Raw genomic sequence first — 19,000 nt, 5'->3', positions numbered from 1 at the left:
CTCTCCTGGATGGACCTCTTGGACGTGCACTACACCTTGTATTCAGGTCTGTTCCCAGCCCTGTCTCCAAATGCTTGTGACTCAGGGCCCTGGATGGATTCTAGACCAAATCAGTTGTTTCACTGTTTCGGGAGCTGTATGTAGACTGATACCACCCCCCTGTCTGCTCAATTCCTTGGCAGGAATGAGGGGCTTATCCACACAGCACAGTGTGGGGCACTGAGCAGACCAATGATGTGTCCCTGGATGTTTATTCACATGGGTCTTCTGTACTTGAGGGCTTGAAGACTTCTATCCTGAAGGATTCTCCCATGTGATGATCCTGGTTCTGTGAGTAGGGGTATTCAAATGAGTGCAAAGCTCAAGTGCTGTGTTTCCATGTGAAAATGAGCTCAGGATTTCTGTAATACAGACATGTCGTCTGTTTTGCTACCCTCAAAGTCTGGTTGTGGTTTAAGGTCTTCCAAGACTAAGGTTTTCATCTTCATGAAGACAGTGCAGCACCTGGTCAGTGTAGTATAAGAAGCACTAGAGAGTAGCTCTGAGCCCCTATCAAGAATCTTTTGGAAGTCATATGAATCTTTAGTGAGTATTTGTTGTACCTCTGGAACAATGTTTTCAGCTAAGTTTCCTCCTGAAAGGATCTAGTTAGCATGAACTGTTACCAATTCTGCAAACTGAACTGGCATTCCAAAAGGATCTTTACTTCATGAATTTGCTTCAAAATGATACTACTGCTTAAGACTGAAAAGAATACCATAGATGCAGCCTAAGGACATGAATTCATCTTATGATGACTGACTGCCACTGAAAGGAGCAATAGTTGTCTCATGCTCACATCACTTTTTGTGTGCTCCTTCTGCTTCCTGAGTTTTACTTGTCACACTAAACGTTCCCTGCTTGGAGGGAAAGCTAACTCATGAAAACCTCTGAGTTTTCCCTTAGATCAGCAAGCTGAGGAGGGGCACTAGAGAGTTGCACAATTACTAAATTTAACTCAAGGGAAGAGTCAGAAAAGCAGGGAGAAAGCGGGTCTACCCCCTCTGGCCTCCGCCTGCTGTTAGATTGAATTAAATCTAATATGAAAATACGCCCTGAAGGAGAAGCAGCAGATAATAAACATCGTCAGATATCTTGTGGAGGTCTTGACAAATGAAAAAAAACAGTGGATATGTGTTTGGTTTTCTTCTTTTATTCTGACCTTCTCAGAAGAATGAAAAAGCTTCAGAAAGTAATAGCAAAATGTTACAATCAGTATGATATTCATAGGCAGATACAGTAGCTAATGCACCACTAATATCATGCTTCTTCTATTCATCTTTCCAAAATCTGTTTACATATGAGGTCAATATTTTTCCAAATCTTAATATGGTTTTGTGTATCTGTACGTGGATGATGATAAAGATAAAAATTTTATATTGTATTTTTCTACCTATAATTTACAAAACTCACATCTGCTTTCTTTACAGTCTATTTATCTTTTTCTAAGAAAAAAAACCACCACCAACCACGCTCCTTAAAATGCCATATTAACACACCACTCAGTCTAGGATTTAACTTTGAGCCTCCTGCTGGAACTACTCTCAGCTCACTTTGAACTAAACTGAATGGAAACAGTGGGAGAGTATTCTATTCCCTAAATATACATTTTGTTAGAAATAAGATTATCTAATTAGAGCATGTTAGTTGTGGAAATTGGGAAGTCTCAGTGCTGATGTACAGGCAGATTAAGGTGGAAGTTCTAAAATAACTTGTACTCTTGTACTGTAAGTACTCTTGTACTAAAATAACTTTGTATTATTGTACTTTAAGTTGTTTCTTTCTGCTTTTGTACACTAGCAGCTTTCAGAGATTTTTCCGGATTCAGTAGGTACCACACATTTCCTCCTAAGCTCTTACGGGTCTGGGCTTTTTTTCCCCAGAGATCGCTCTGCAGTATGGCTGAGGTCTGCTTTCTGCTCTCAACAGAGCCTCACCCTTCTGGACATTTCTGCCTTTCAGCCTCATCCTGGAAGCCCTTCCTCTTCCCTCTGGATAATTGTTCTGAGTGCAGCAGCCAGGAAAGATAGCTGACCACACACACTTTTAGCAATAATAGTAGATAATGTTTGTGCAGCACATTCAACAGCACAATTTGCCCAACACACTGTTAAATTATGAAGACAGAAGCAGATACCAAGGAAGATCCTTTGGCCTTAGGTAAATCCTGCAGTTGTTGTGAGCCTGTAGCTAGTACAGTCCAGATTTAGCACTAGGTGTATGTCAAATGACTACAGCTGAATGGTTGAACAATTTAAGGCATCTGAATATTATTATATCCATTACATTACATTAAGTATGCTTTGGGAAAATGAAGTGTGATAAGCAAATCTAGCTTGGGAGAACTTGGCTGAACTGACAATTCCATGGTTACTAATTCATGAAACCAGAATTATTTTTCTGATGGGAAAAATACACATGAGAGTATATCCAGCAAGGTTGCAACAGGATATGTTGAAGTATGTAAGTTTGTATGTTGGAGATTTAGACAGAAATTACCAAGGCATTGCTTCTGGAGCGTGCTTAAGGGTTGTGCTAGAACAAGCTTTAGAATCATCATTTACAGAGAATTTGCATACATGACATTTTATCACAAATTTTGCTGACCTCAAGGGGGATTCACATCTATTATTCACAGGTACTTCCCGCTCCTGACCCCTGGTGCCTTCATTATTCTGCCTAGGATCCCCAAGGAGCCTGTTTGTCCCCATAATGTTGGGTGAAACTATTGTGTCTCTTCGGGTTGCACTTCTGAGTTTCATACAACTGAAAAAGCAACATAAGGAAGTCAAGAATAGTCCAAGACAAAAACTAATCCAAGGCACAGCCATATGAAGTTTAATAAGGGCAAGTGCTGGATTCTCCACCTGGGATGGGACAACCCTGCATGTTCAGACAGATTGGGGAATGAGAAGCTGAAAAGCAGTGCTATGGAAAGGGACCTGGGGGTTCCGGTTGGTGGCAAATTGAGTCTCAGTTAACTCTGCCCTGGCAGCCAGCAGAGCCAACCCTGTCCTGGGAGCATCAGGCACAGCATCGCCAGCTGGACAAGGGAGGGGATTGTCCTGCTTTGCGCTGAGCTGGGGCGGCCTCACCTGGAGTGCTGGGGGAAGGTTTGGGTGCCACAATATAAACAGACATTGAGCTCTTAGCATCCAAAGAAGAGCCATGGGGATGGTGAAAGGCCTTGAGGGGAAGCTGCATGAGGAGTGTATGAGGTCACTTGGTCTGTTCAGTGTGGAAGACACTGAGGGGAGACCCCATTGCTGTTACAACTTCCTCATGAGATGAAGAGGAGGAACAAACATTGATCCCTTCTCTGTGGTGACCAGTGACAGGACCTGAGGGAATGGCCTGAAGTTGTGTCATGGGAAGTTTAGATTGGATATTAGAATAAGATTCTTCACCCAGAGGGTGAAGAATGGTGAGAGGCTTAGGAATTTGGTAGCAAGGTAAGGAGAGTAAGTAAAGAGCAGAAGAGGGTGAGTGGTAAGCTGGGACTGGATAAGCCAACACAGGAAGGCAGCGGTGTACCACAACTTGAGAAAAGAGTAACATAAGATTATAAAAGGATCTAGGCTAGGTCGATGGGAACCAAAGGAAGTGGGTAGACAGTTTAAAGATAAGGAAAATCTGTTTCAGCACAAAATGATGATTGTTGGACTCAAAATCTTATTATCAACAAAAGGGTACACACCATATAGATATGTAAAGAGGAACTCTCCAATGCAAATAAATACTTAAATTGTCTAAAAGTTTAAATAATTTTAAAGAAAGGAAAACCTTGTTGGAAATAGCTTTTAAATTTTAAATACAAGAGACACTTTCAAGTAGCTGCTGCTTCACCCTGCTGCTGTGTGTATTTCAGTGTTCCTCTGAGTTCTGAAGCTGAAAGTTTCAGTGCTTCTTAAGAGGAAAGGTGGCAATTAGAACAAGTTTTCAGCAGTGTGAATGCTTTGCTGAGCAAGGTTCATGGTGGCAGCCCTTTCTCCTCAGTCTTGGCTCTCTTTTGGGGATATTTTTATGTAATATCTTACCACAGCCTGTCTTCCCCCTGCTTTCCAAGTTGGGGAGCTGCACACTGCCTCCCCAAGTCCCATTATGCTGGAGGGGCTGTTTGTTACACAGTGATTATGTAGGAGTGCCAGCCCCGTGCTCTGGGTGCCCCCAAACTGAAGCCATTGTTAGGGAAGCACAGGCATGTGTCCATCAGACAACTGCTGCCACAGCTAAAAGCAGCTTCCACCAAGGCAGAGCCAGACACATCTGAAGATCCCGTGCTGCTGACTGAACAACAAGCCTCTGACCTTGTGCTAGTGATAGCCAGAACTGTATTTACATAGCTAAGGGAGAAAGGCTGATGGAAAAGACAAAGATGCTGGAGTTACAATAAAACTGGAAAAAGTGAACATATATGTTGCTATATAGGGAGATGGAGTCTGACTCCCTCCAACCCAAGAAAGGGATGCCAGGGTTACGTTTATAGAGTACTTGTGGATACAGGACTTGGCAAAAAAGCTTGGCACTATAAAGCGGAAGAGATCAAGCTTAGAGAAGAGATAGGTAGCCTTATGGAGTAGGAACTAATGTCCTCCAGAAAAGTAGGTTTGAATTCAGAATTGATCCTCCATGTTCACATTCTTTGCTGTCATCAAGTGTCTATTGGGAAGTATGTCCAGTCTTGTTACAGGCAAAGTGTACCAGCCTTCAAATCTGCCAACTACTCTTTTAATACAGAATGCAAAACCAATTCAGAAAGTCTCATCAAACTATTGATCTGCATGGATCACGGCATGATGCCATATTTATAGAGAAAACTGTGCAATAGGTTGTATCTATGTTGAAGATCTCCAAGGTTAATAGTATTTTATATATTTTAAGTTACAATGCTTAAGAGGGTGATCAGGACTATTTTTCTACAATCATTTGTGTCATTCTGCAAACAGAATGGATCAGCTCTCAGAATGGGTCATCATTTTTATGCAGATTGAGGTATTAAAAATTAAAGATAAATATATTTAAATGGGTTGTATTATGCTCAAGATTCTCAAACATAAGTTCCTGATAATTTTTTTTTTACACACAATATATATCTCTGAAAGCATGCAGACTTCTCTACTCTTGTTCACTTGCAGTGATAATTTTGTTGTATCATGTCAAGGTGCCAGTTACAGTCTAATGGAACAATATATTTAACCTCTGCTTTTATTATATTTTGGATACACTTAAGAGAACACAGTTGAATTGGATATTCAGTCTTTGACAATAGCCTGCTTTTTCCTTTCTAGGAACAGAAGAATTTATCAACAAAAATAGTAGATGAGGATGAAGCCAAAACATATATTTATAATGAGACAATCAAGTTGTGTGTTGAGGCTATAGTGGAGGGATTTTTGTTCCACTGTATTAAATGGCAAGCAAAAGGAAAAACAATTTTGTTTGCTATCAGTACAGTAAAGTAAGTGCTCAGCTTAGATGTATTTTGATTATCTTTGAGAAAAGATTCATTTTTCAACCCAGTCATCAATCTAATTTATTGGTAAATTGAGCTCAAAAAGTACGACTCAGTACCCATATATATTTTAGGTTCTCTTGAGCATACCAAGAAGTGTGTCACTGATGGGGAGGCTTTGTTAATTTTTGATTTTTATTTTTTGGAAAAAGGTCATGGCTGTGCCTTTTGGGAAGAAAGCCAGGTGCATACACATCTTTCTTTCAATGGTTTGATTAATCTCAAGGATTCTTATTGTGGCAGAATAAGTGATTCAGGGATCACTGCTCAAACTCAATACTTAATTCCAAAGAGGGCATGCACATTGTACATACTGGCTCATCCCCTGTCTAGGTCTTTTTGCTCTGGGCATGGAAAGTACAGACACACTAATTCAGATCTGGAATTGCTGAAAAAAAAAGTTCCTATTGAGCTGCAATTGAAATGCCAGCACTGGGGGAAGGAGAGAGTTTAAATTATAACTCAAAATCTATTGTGACAGTGTTTGCAGACATTCCTTTTTGCTGACCAGCTGCCCAAGAACTTGAACTGCTTATGTTTTGGGGGCTGAGGGGCCACCTTACCCAGGGGACTACTGTGCTTTTTGTGTGAGCTAGCTGGGCTTTCTCATTTCTTTCCTAGCTATAGAGACACTCAGGGAGGTTGGATTTCTCTGTGCTGTGTTTTGCTGTACTTGCAGTTGTGTGCAGTGCTAGAGGAGAAAACACAGACTCTTCTGGGAGGGCAGTGCTAGAAGCAGGTTACAAAAGCAGTTCAGCAACAACTGTCTGCAGGGCTATGCACCTGTGGCTCTGACTCGTTTCATGTAGCCGGAGTGGTTTAAGAACTGTATTTAATAAGCTTAAATGTGTTGCAGTGGAAAAGTATGAAGGACAATTAGTTGGCCTCTATTTTCCTCAATTTTACCCTTCTTTTGTCAGGCCATGGTTCTTAGAACTTGGTGCATCACTTGTGGGAAATGCAAGTTTTGATGGCTCGGTCAAGTATCAGGGTTTGATGGATGACATTATTTTAAGTTGTGAACTAACAGAAGGAAGAAAAGAATGTATTCTATTATCTTGTATGGGACAACTTTAAAATTGGCAACTCAGGATCAGACAATGCAAATTTATAAAGTTGCTCACTTGTCAAGTATCAGTGTCACGATATAGGTTATAATCTACAATAACTGTTAGATACAGCACAGCACTGAGTGTTCTCAGTTGATGTTCAGGATCATGGTGCCTTTAGATGACTCTATCTTAAAAAACTGTTAAGAACTTACAGTGCTCTGAATATGTTGATTGAATGGAACATTTGAGCATTTTGGAGATTGTCTTCATCTCTATATGTATTACAGCATACCACTTGTTTCCTTGTCAAAATTAGTGTATTTTCTCATCAGTGTTAAACTTCAGTCATGGTACCGGAAATCTTTTACAGTTTTCTTGTGTATGTGACTTTGCTTTTAATATCACTAGAGGGTGATACTGTAATTTACTGGTTATGTTCAATTACTATTTAACTGGCCCAGCACTAAAATTTCATGGCCAGAAGACTTCCTTTGTGATCAGACTAGTCAGCACATTGGCAGTCTCATCCTGTCGTGTGGGATCATCCCACACCACAAACTGTTGCAGGGAGCTGAGGCTCTCTTTTGCCCAATGTCAGGCTGAAGGAGTATAAATTCTGCTTTTGAAATGACTGTTTGAGAGGTTTTACTTTGCTTCTGTGCCAGCATCCCTCACAAAGGCTACAGTGTTCAAGTACAAAATAGTATTTCTTACTACTTAACAGGATGCTCTTGGATTCTTTTTCCAACTCAGCAGGGCTCTAACCCGGTGCCAGACCTTTATTTTGTGGGCATCCGGTCTGTACTCCTAGCTCCAGCGTGACCGTCAGCCCCAGCAAGGGATGGCTGGCCATCAGCACCAGGGAGTCAGGGCAGAGCGTGCTAACAAACCTGGCAGCATGGGGGGCTCACTATCCAGGGCCGCGTCCCTCAGGATCCAAGCAGGGTGGGTCTGGAGACAGGAGTAAGGTTCAAAGAAGAAAGGAGTTCACTCCAGGTTCAGTGAAGAGGTCAGACAAATTCCTGGTGATGAGGTAGGGCTGAGGTGAAGCCTGAAACACCAGTCAGTGACTCCTGCTAAAGGCAGGCCCAGAGGCAGTAGCTGGGTCAGCTGCAGTGCAGAGGTCCCCAGGTGGGAACACAGGGATGAGGCAGTTCCTGTGTCAGACTGGGAAGTCAGTCTGGGTCTGGGACAGTGGGGTTGGTGGCCAGGCACAGGCACCTGCAGTGTGGTGGCAGCATAGCTCACGTGGTCTGTGGTCAAGTGTGGCAGCCTCAGCTCTGCAGCCATTCCTGCACAAAGGGTAGGGGAGCCACCAAACCTTCTTCCAGCTTCCTCCTGAAAAGCTATTTGAGGCTTGCGAGGATGTCTCAGCACTGACTTTTGCCACACAAAGCTGGCCTGGAGTGTGTTGCAGTCTAGAAAATCACTGGGAAATCTCACCTCTGTCTCCTGTGTAGCAGTGATATGAAAAAACTCTTTTGATCAATGTTTAACAAAGTAAGAACATTTCTGATACACATCCAAGGACAACCTACTGGTATATCTTCCATAGGACGTGGAATGTTCAAGAATTATCAAAAAAAAAAATTAAAAAACAATATAGAACTGCTTGTTCATACGGCTTATCCACAGATCTATGACATTTAATCTCTGCTCTGTATGATGTTGGAGGCAGACCGTACATGTCAACTAGTGACGAGGCAGACATGAAAGTCTGCTTTCAGAGACTGACACTTTCTTTCAAGTACCTGTAGGCAGAGTAGCTTACCCCTGCCACAGAGCAAATCCAAGGGAAATAATTTTAAGATCTTCAGCCCCCTGGATGTGCTTTTATCAGCAAAAGAGTATCTAATTTTCTTACAGAAAGTCACATCCATAGACTATTCCTTCCTCTTCTGCCATGAGGAAGGTAGTGGGTGGGGAATGACAGGAGGCAAGCTAGGTGGTCTCTGTGAGGGCCTCTGTTCATCACTTTCCTGACTCATGGAGGTCATGTCAACCCAGGAAAGCTCAGCTTAGGGAGGGACTCCTCTCCTTATTTACATTCCACATGCTTCCAACAAAAAAGTTTCTGTAAATCATTAACAGGAGCTCAAATACTGAATTTACTTTACCTGGCACAGATGCTAACCTTATGGTCAGCATAAGTGACAGCATCATTCACATGGTCTTAAACCATATAATAAAATGATAAATGAAGGCTCCCTCCCTTTTCTTTCTTTTAGGATTAGCTTCTCACATCCAACATTGTAATATCAAATTTTGTGAAGCAGCAAAAGCTGCAGGAAATATTTTTTAGCAAATGTCTCTTGGCTATTTTAGAGCAAGGCAAGGTAGCTGTGATGCCTTGCTGTTTTGTGAGCAAGCTGTGCCTTCTGTGCAATTTCTTCTGCTCACTACCATGGGGAAGCGCTTTCCCCTTTCCATAACCATGAAGCATGGGGTATTTTTTCCCTGCTGGAGCGGGCTCACCTGTCCCTATGAACTTGGGCTCTTTGCTCTCCTGGCTGAAGCTTTATGGGATCCTGGGCACAATTTAGTGGGCAGACTTTAGGAAGTGTAAAGCTGTCTCTTCTGGCACTTGCTGACAACTGTAGTAAAGCTGTCTCTTCTGGCACTTGCCGACAACTGTGACCTGCCTGCAGAATATACCAGAACAGATATTTAGTGTTATGTTTTTGTGGACCTCATTACTCGAATCAAGGCAGTGTTTCATGTAAAGCCTATGCAAAGCTTTCTGTGCATAATGGGGACATTCGGCAGGGAGTCTGCAGGGAACTGCTGAGGGTTTTTTGTGCTTCAAAGTTTCTCTGGCATTCACCCCAGCTAAAGGCACCAGCTGCTATTAAGGCTTGTTTTTTCTTACCTTCTCTGCTTTTGTTTCTCTGCAATTAAATAATTAACTTAATGATAGATTTCTGGTTATTCTGGTAATGTACTGGGACATTGTTGAACTTCTGTGATCAACAGGAACTCTGACAGGTGTCAGGGTCTATTTTCTGTCATGTAGAAAGGTAGAAAAGCAGCACAGAGCAATGACACAGCACAAAGCAATTCAGGAAAAACACAAAGTCCTTTAAACCAAAACTGTCTGTGTGTTTAGGGAAAACTACATTTGGTGGCTCAGTAGTTTTTGTTTACTCATTTTTATTTGTTTATTTTTCTAACTAGATTAATGATGCACTGGAAAGGAGTAGGAAAGCTGGAGGTTTTGTAGTAAAGAAAATAGTTTCAAGATATTTATAAAGTAACATTTACTTTGGTACTTAAGTTAATGCATACTAGTCAGGAATAAAATTTGGAAAACTTTTTTTTTTTCCCCAGAGACAAAGAAAAGCATGAGGAAAACTTACTTGTGGCTGTAAAATTGTTTTGTAGGTTCTTGTTCTGAATGGTGTATGGTTTGTATGCAAAATAAAATACTTTTGCTATGTATTTTTTTTTAACTGTTCAACTTAAGTACAGTTGGAAAGTTTTATGTTGAAATGGTGAGTGCATTCAAGCAATGCTGCCAAATTCCTGGACTACTACAATTAATAAAGAACATTGTCTTGAATTTAATTTGTAAAAAGGAATCTGAAGCCTCAATTATCTTGGGGAAAAAGTGCTACAAAATCTGAAAGTGTTAGACCACCCAAATGATTTATAGACATAGTAGTTTATTGTCAAGGATAATTGATCTGAAATACATACACAGAATATAGTCTTTAAGTCTTTCTGACAATGAGATGATACCACTCCAGTACTCCAACTTCTGTTTCAGAAAAATCCATCATCCTATCTTTGTATATGTGGCTTCTTAGAGGAAAAGGCACTAAGGCAGAAACTATGTGGTAGCTGGTTTGAAAACCATTCCTCAGACCAGAACCTTACTGAAGTTACCTTGCTGCTAGATGTGAAAGGTTATGACTCAAGTGAGATGAGCAAGCCTAGTCTTCCTCCTAAAAATAAGGTCCCCAAAGAAGATGAAAAGGGTTCTTAAGTGCAGAAGGGGCAGAGGAAAAAAAAAAAGAAGGTAGAAAATTTATCTTTTAAATACAGAAAAATTCCAGATTACTAAGAAAACAGCACAGAGATGAAAGATGAAAGTGGTTCCTACTGTGTCATGGTGCAGTGATTTAGTCCTTCTGGGCTTGTTTTATGCCAGCTAGTGACCTTGAATTGTAAACTGTGAACATTTTCTCCCGCTCCTCCTTCCCCTGCCTTGGGTTGCTGCATTTCTGCTCTGCTTACCCCTGATGTCCAGCTACTCCAGAGTTCCTCTGGCTTCTCTTCTTTGCCCCACACCTCACATCCTACAGTGGCCACCTGCCCCACCAGGCAATCTGCTTTTTAGTGGCATTCCTGGTCATCCCAGCAGGGAAGCACAACCTCCAGCCTGGTCCCTTCAGGGATCGGAGCGTACCTCCGAGAGGCCAGGCCTCGACGAGGTGGATGATGAGAGCTTTCCCCAGCAGACACTGAATTACTCAGCGTGCAGCTGCTTGTTGCTTTCCAGCAATTGCTAAATCACAGTTCGGGCAGAGGCAAAACAAAGCTGCCCTTGACTTAAGGAATAATAGGCTGCAGCCTTAATTACTCTGGAATTTAAAGGCTTACTGTTAGCACTAGACAATCAAAGGGAAGAGTGTTTTAATACTGCTAGAGATGCAGGTTTGCTGGTAACCCAGCAAACTTAATAAAGCTGATATTTCTTCATTTGAGCAACCTTCCCTAGTTTCTGTGTAATTTCCCACTGCTTCTCTGGAGACAAATACGAGTGAGGAAAATTCTTAATTCCAAGCACAGGATTAGAGGAAGTTTTCCTCAGCATCTCAAAGTAATTCTGGCATCTTTTCTCAGTGGTAGTTCTCTTTGTGATGTTATATCACACCTGCTAATAAGGGTCTGTGTGATACAAAAATGGGCAAGTGCAGGGAAACAAGAAAATGTGCCCTTTACTAAATGGTTGCTCAAGTGCCTTTTCTGAGTGTCACACCAGAGCAGGCAGAAACATTGAATGGCTGTCGGGACTGCAGCTTGATGGGTTTTTCACTAAAAAGCTGACACTGACATTATGTTTTGAATCTTTTGTACTTCTTCACAAGCTGAGTAAGATGAATTTGTCAAATATCTATCCAGTAAATAATGTGTAGAAATCCTCCAAGTGACATGTCTTTTTAGCTTGTCTTGTTTTTCACCCTTCTATTGGTTTACAGTTGCCTGTGAACAGAGACTCTTACTACCCCCATTTTGTCTGCACATTTTCAGATTGTTAGTTTGACAATGTTCTTTTAACTTTAGAAATCTTATTACCTGTTGATAAAAACTTTCATATTTGAATATGCTTTTAAAAAATAAAACAGAAACCTAAGTTTTTAGCACTATCCTGTTCTTTGCCTATGCCCTCTACCCCCAAAATGCTTGGAAAACAGAACATTAAAACAAGTGCTGAAAAGATCCTTTTAAATTCTGACACATGACACTGTTAAATTATATTGTATATCCAAAGAATTTAGCCTTGGTAAACTGTTGAAGTAAAAATTTAGTTATTTACCACAGTATAGTTTTAGTTATCTGTTTCTAAAGCTGCAGTGTACACCTGAGCTCCCTGCATGTTTCTTTCATTCTGTTCTCACTTACAGACTGTGTGTGCGATACTGTTGGTAACTGAGCCATATGATTGGTTTAGTATATATTCTGAACAAGAAATTAGTTTTTCAAACTAGTATGTGATTCAGTGTCCTATTTTAGATTGATTTTTTTCTTACTCTTGGCAAAATATTTTGGGATTCCCATCACCAAGGTTTAAAGTGTAAAATTATACAAATAAGCTTCAGCTGAATTCTATAAGTGCAGAAGAATGGAAGAAAGGAGAACAAAGCTAAGTAGAAAACTATAAGAAAAATATGCCAAAATTTTTTTGTTTAAATTTCTGTAACTTTTTTCCTTTTCTCTGCTAAAATATAATTTTTACATGCATAAAATCTTGACAAAATAGAGGACTACAAAAGCAGATTAAAGCCAATGGCCTCTTTTTACATTTAGTTTACAATGCCTTGCTAGTAATTCCAGCTTATTTATAAACAAGGTACAAGAGAAACGTTTTATTGAGTCCAAAAGAAATTATATATAGCTACATAATTGGAACAAGTGATAGATTGAAAGGTTTTTCTGTTGTTTGGGGTTTTTTAGCAGCTATTTGATATTGTTTTTAACTAGAAATTTAAAGAAGTATCCAGGTATTTCTAAGTGGCCAAATGGAAACTAAGACACCTACTCTTTGAAGGTAACTATTGTACTTTAAAAAATTAGAGCTCAGATTCTGAGGTGATTTCTGAAGCTAGACCAGGAAAAAATGAAATACAAAATATACAGAAAAAATTAATATTTCCCCACTGTACAGATTGGCTTTGAGCCCTTGGACTTTGTACTTAGTAGCATGGGTTTCTAGGCCACTTCTACCCAGTTTTTTTTTTTTTTTTTCACTTGTTCTGCTTTATTACCAAAGTAGTCTTTGCTTTTTCAAAATTGTCTTCTGAGGTGGCAGCATTCTCTGGAAGAGATTAAATCCATTGGCAAATAGCTGTCGACTGAAGCGTCTGCACTTTAGTCACCAATTTGGAAAGGTGCAACAAGCTTATTTGGTGCCACTTTTATTTGAACAAATGGTTATCCATGGTATAATAGCATTTAAATAATTAATAACTAAATATTCATTGTAACCCTGCAGTAGGTTCAGGACTCTCTTAAGATTCAAAGATGTTAAAATCCAATATGTAAATTAAAGTAAAGGTTAAGGCATACTACAATTCAAAGGGCAGAAGAAGTTTTACCAAATATTTCAGTGATAGGTTTGAAGCATTTAAATTTGCTACTTTTTGCATATTTTTAATCTTCATTATTTTTGCATACTCTCTTTAACTTCACGAATAAAAAGAGTTCTGCATTCATTTGGAAAAGATAATGCTGTTTCTTACAGAATGCACATTTCATGGTTTTTTGTGCTTCAGTGAGTGAGCCTATGTTTAGTTAGCCTTATTGTCTTTTCATCGAGAGGAGGTCAGACACAGTATCTATCCCAAATACATGAAGTCTAGTCTGCACTCTACGCTTGTGTAGTGGGGCCCATCTTTTCAAAAGAACCCTGAACAGGTTAAGCTCTTTGGCTTTTTAAGCACATGGCTACTGTCAACATCCAGGAAATCAGATTCATCATCTTAAACTGGGATTCTGAACATTTTTTCAGAGAAAAACATCAGTTCTTACAGACAGGTAATAAAAAAAAGGAATCCTGTTAGAAGTAACTAATGTGTGTCACCCCATAACAGTAGTTCAGAAGGTTTGACTTGCCATTTTAATTCCAGTGCTGATGTTTTCTTCTATGCCTGTGGAGGTTTGGGGAGGCTCTCATGCATATAATCTGCAGCATTTCACCTTTATGAAGAGTAGTGATTTTTTTCTTTTAAACCGGTTGACTTCTGTTTGACAATACCTGCCAAGATGACCACTTCATCTGGTCATGTATGTCAATAAACCTCATTATTTAACAGGATCAGAACTTACATATGCAGAAAAAAAACAAAAACAATCAAGACCAAAACTGAAGCAGAGAAGGAAAAATATGTAACTAAAGAGGTACACAAGCAAAATTCAAAGGAGAATTTGATAAAAGATGGCCAGTTTTTAAAGAATTCTAATTTTGGAAATATTACTAATTTTGTATTTTTTTTTCTTTTAAATATCTGCAAATATCCAGGTATGTAATTTTGACAGTAGTAGTTGTCGTCAGTTTTGGACATCTAGTCCATCTCATTGTCATACAATTGAAACTAGAAGATTTTTAAAGGTGCCTTCCATCCCAATCAATTCTATGACATGAAGAAGATATCTTTGACTGAAAACCATCTTGACCAGTGACAAGGGTTGCAATTACCTACTTTGTAGATTATCCTTGTTCTTTTTAGTATTTCTTCTGACTTGAGAGAAAAAAAAAACCATTCATTAAAAATGTCTAGTTCAAAACAACAAATATTGGGATAGTAGTGCATATCTGTATTTCATGTTCAAACAAATAGCTCTAGTATTTATAGATGACTACTCCAATTATATGTTAGGAAGAGGAAAAACTGAAAATGGCTACAGTATAGCATCAGATAAAACCCCAAAGTTATGCTTCCTATATCTGTATGTTTTTTCAATGTGTGACATTGATACTATAAAATAGCTTGAATAACTTCGTAAGTCACACAACTGGTGGTGCTTCCACAAAGAAGGAAGAGAAGGAGAACTGAGTATTTATGGAGAATGCCTTTAGATTTTGACAAACTTTGCTTTCTTTAAAGATTAACTGCTGCCTGTTTTTCTTCTGTAAGTAGTAACTGACGAGAAACATTTTAGGACTGTAGATGCAGCAAAAGGACTTGAATTTAATCTTTTCTGTAATTGAGGAGTCAAAGAGTAAGGCCTCAATTCAAGATAAGAGCTAATAACATTTGTTTCAAGTTAAGCATATTTTTCACTGCTATTTCTTCACTGGAGCTTTCCTGGTTTAACCCTGCAATTACAATCAAACAAAAGTTGGAACTCTTTCTATAACAACTTCGGGGGCTACAGATGACAAGTCAAAGTCGTGGTCTTCAGCTTGTGTGCCTTGTTTGGAATGGACAATTTATTTGAAAGCGGTGACTTCCAGAACCACCAAACATTTAAGAATAAGGATTTTTAGATCTTCTGGCTTTTTTCACCTTTTTTTTTTTTTTTTTTAAATCCATAAACTAAGTAAAGACATTTTCTGACTGCCTTCTCAAGAGAGGGCAAGTGTAAGGTGTGAGCATAGACTGGAATGGAAGCAATGTATTTGTGCTGAGAAGAAAGAGGAAAACCTTCCATTTCTGAAAAATCAGCTATAGTAAAATTTCACACATGACTGTTTGACTTCAATTTTTCACTGTTCTCTGTACACAGAGGTTCCACCACCATGAGCAATATTTAGTTTTTGTGATGTTATTTACTGTGTAATCCCGTTTTGTGGTTTTGCTGGCACATAAATGTCATAAATGATGGACATTGCAAAACTCAGTCATGTTTCAACAGTCATTTCCTCGTTTTAGGTAACAAATTAACCACTGAAAACTGAATGGAAATCTGAGGATTTCATTTGACAACAGTGAATTTGGGAGTCTGTTCCAAAACATTGAAATATTGATATTAAATGTGTTGATGGTCATTGAGTCTATAGCCTTCAAATAAATTCATCAGACAGGGAGAGTTATTTTGACCTGCTTAGGAGCCCTTTTCTGGATCAGTTAATCAAAACTTCAGCACTGATGTGTATGTGCACAGCATGAATTCCCAGACTGCCAGGATTTTTATTTGAAAATCATAGTGTTGCAGGTAACAAACATATTCCTTTTGAGAATCTGAAGGATTGACGTAGAAAACTGGTAATCCACTGTGGACTCTTAAGCTATCTCAAATTTCTAAAGGCTGTAAAGGGCATGTAGAAAGTGAGACTGTTTATTATCCTGTTACTTCATTATTTTCTCCTTTCCATTGCTTTGTCATATCTGTATCTCTTTTAAAATTTTACTCTTCATCTAGAGGATGTACATGAATAAAACAGAAGTTAACTGTACATATCTGTTTTCCATCTCAGTTTAAATTCTGAAATACTATATCAGGGCGTATGGGAAGACATGACAAGAAAAATTATGACATTTTTTTCGAAGACTTTTAAATTCTTAGAAACTTAAGCTGATATTCATGATTCCAGTTTATCTGAGAGAATGTTGTCTTCCATACATCTGCTATTGAGTGTGCTACATTGAAACTGTGATCAGGTTACTGCTAAGAACTGTGAGGGATACTTCATTTCTACCATGTTTTTAATGACTTGAGTATGTGTATATTCCCTTTCTCCGTAAGCAATTTTCATATTGTTTGTGTTTACTAAAAATTGCTCCTTGTTCCCCAGTAAAACTGTGGTTTGTGTGCAGATGCTGTGCTGCAGGGCACGCAAAGATCAGAATATGCACTGGTTGATTGATTCCTTCTAATAAAATGAGAATTTTATACCACTCTAAAAATTTGATTTAGTAGCAATTCCTCCATTCCAAAATGTCAAATTTTATCCCATCCCATCAATGTATTTAGTTAGTGCTTGTGTACGGTACTCGTATTTGAATGCAAAAAGATCAGCTACTGCAGTGTTAAGGTTGCCTAACTAAAATTACTTGAAAAATTAAAAAGAATCAATGAGCAATACTGATGTGTTGTCTTACCACCTGCAGACTTACTACTGCTCCGTCATAGAGGTCAAAGGGAAGAAATTGAATTAATTCAAAGAGCTCCTGGAGTGTAGGAACTAATCCTATTTAAATCTATGAGGTAATGAAGTGGCAGGTGTGGAGTCTTCAGCAGAAGAAGGCAACCTTTTTCTCATAAAGGGGTGCTGGAACACCAGAGCTATGTGGAATTTTGTTGCCTGTCAGGTCAGATAAACAGCAATGGATGACTACATCTGTATTTTGCTAAAAGCCCAGGGTTTTGACAGCATACATGGAGACTTCTTTGATTGAATTTTTGAAATAGTTCAAATGTTGCATAGAAATATTTTCACCAAAATAAGGAGCTATTATTGCTATATTGAATTGATTCAGATTTATTTTACATGGTCTGAAGTGTATGTGAATAATTTACCTTACAGATAAAATTTTCTGATGCATACAGTAACATGTACTATACAGTGGATATTGCCTGTCATCTTTGTTTAACATTGGGCTAAAGGGATGCAAAAATTACCAATAGAAAAAATCTCAGACTTCACTTAATTAGTAAAATTAAGTGCATTGGTGATAAAAAGCAACCAAGAATATATGAACTAGCAGGATAGATGTCTAAAGGTTGAGAGGACTGAGTGTGAGACTGAAGAAAATGCCTGAGATTGCTTCACTGGTTTCACAAGATTTAACTTGTGAAATTAACTTTGAATTTACTTTAACTTTTGAATTTTAACTTTGAAATTAACTTGGAATTAACTTTGTAGTTTGACCTCAGTTTTGCAATGCCAAGTCTGTAACTCACCATGGGCCTGGGTTATTACTTCCCTTTTTTTTGTTCTTTCTAGGGTAGAGACTTAGACTGTGATTTCATTTTGTGTGGAGCTGAGAGCACTGAGCCAAAGAATGCTTCTCTCAGTTATCCTAAAAGGCATGAGCATATTCTGTGCCTCACACAGGCACACATATGTGCTGCATACACAAGTGGTAGCTGCACTTGCCTTTATTTATCGGGCCTAAGTGAAATATGAACACAGCAAATATATGAAAGCACAAAGAGAAAATTATGTAAAATAGAAACAAAGAGTTGTAAAAATATGGAGAAAAAGATTATGGCTAATGTACATAAGAATTTAAAATTATATATACAAGGTACATTAGGTAAATGAAGAAAAAATTAAAAATTAGTAAGTTGATCTTCTGATTAAGATTTTCAAAGAAGTCTTGATAAAGTTACCAATTCCTGTTGGTTTTAAGGAAGAGTTGCAGGCCTAATTACTTTAAATCTCTTTCAAAGCTGGAAAATTTGATTTATCAAATGGAAATTATTCTTTCATATGAAAGATTCAAAATACGTGTACAAATATTAAGTTCTTTATGTAAAATATGAATGTCTGAGAGTGCAAATAAAATCACAAATGAAATTGCATTGTAGGATGAAAGGGTATAAAATAAAAGTCATATATTTCACTTCTGAGGAAAAATCTAGTAATTCTATCTGTTCTTCTATCTAGAGATAGAAGTCTGAGAAAACAAGTATGTTGTTTGCTAACAAAATTGTTAAATATACAGTCCAACAAATACATACTTGTTTTTATCCTCTCTTGATGGACACACACTAATTAGCTTGTGTGTTACCAAGTTTTACATGTGCCTATGCATTTGTGAAATAGCACTGTTGCTGCTTAAAGTATTGTGTTTAGTAACAGAGTAGGTAATACTGAGAAAAAGTTTCATACTATAATAAAATTGTGGTTTCCTACTGTAATAAAATTGTGATGTGTGCCTGTATTTTCAGACACATCTTGAGAAAATTTCTTAAATTTCATGAGTCACATCCAGCTGTTAATTTTCATTGTTAGGGAATTATAGAATGGTTTGTGTTGGAAGGGACCTTTAAAGATCATCTAGTCCAAACCCCAAGCAAAGAACAGGGACATCATCATCTAGATCAAGTTGCTCAGAGGCCCACCTAACCTGACCATGAATATTTCCAGGGATGGGGCATCTACTAGCTCTCTGTGCAAATCGCTTTAATGTTTCACCAGCCTCATAATTAAAAATGTCATCCTTACATCTAATCTAAATCTACTCTCTTTCACTTTGAAACCTTTACCCCCGTCCTATCACAACAG

General features: G+C 38.5%; 1 protein-coding gene and 1 long non-coding RNA gene across 8 annotated transcripts in view; one reads left to right on the top strand and one right to left on the bottom strand.

The window, feature by feature from the left end:
- The window catches only part of CTNND2 (catenin delta 2), a 638,637-nt gene that overhangs the window by 264,438 nt on the left and 355,199 nt on the right, over positions 1–19,000 (top strand). The window lies entirely within an intron of this gene.
- Positions 7,633–9,201, bottom strand: LOC137477625 (uncharacterized). The gene is made up of 3 exons (XR_011001108.1): positions 9,079–9,201; positions 8,579–8,677; positions 7,633–8,046 (listed from the first exon to the last, which is right to left on the bottom strand). It is a non-coding gene; the product is annotated as an uncharacterized lncRNA (long non-coding RNA).

This window comes from Anomalospiza imberbis, chromosome 1 (genome assembly GCF_031753505.1).
Source record: "Anomalospiza imberbis isolate Cuckoo-Finch-1a 21T00152 chromosome 1, ASM3175350v1, whole genome shotgun sequence".
Classification (NCBI taxonomy): Eukaryota; Metazoa; Chordata; class Aves; order Passeriformes; family Viduidae; genus Anomalospiza; species Anomalospiza imberbis.
This window is presented reverse-complemented; position numbering and strand designations above follow the sequence as displayed.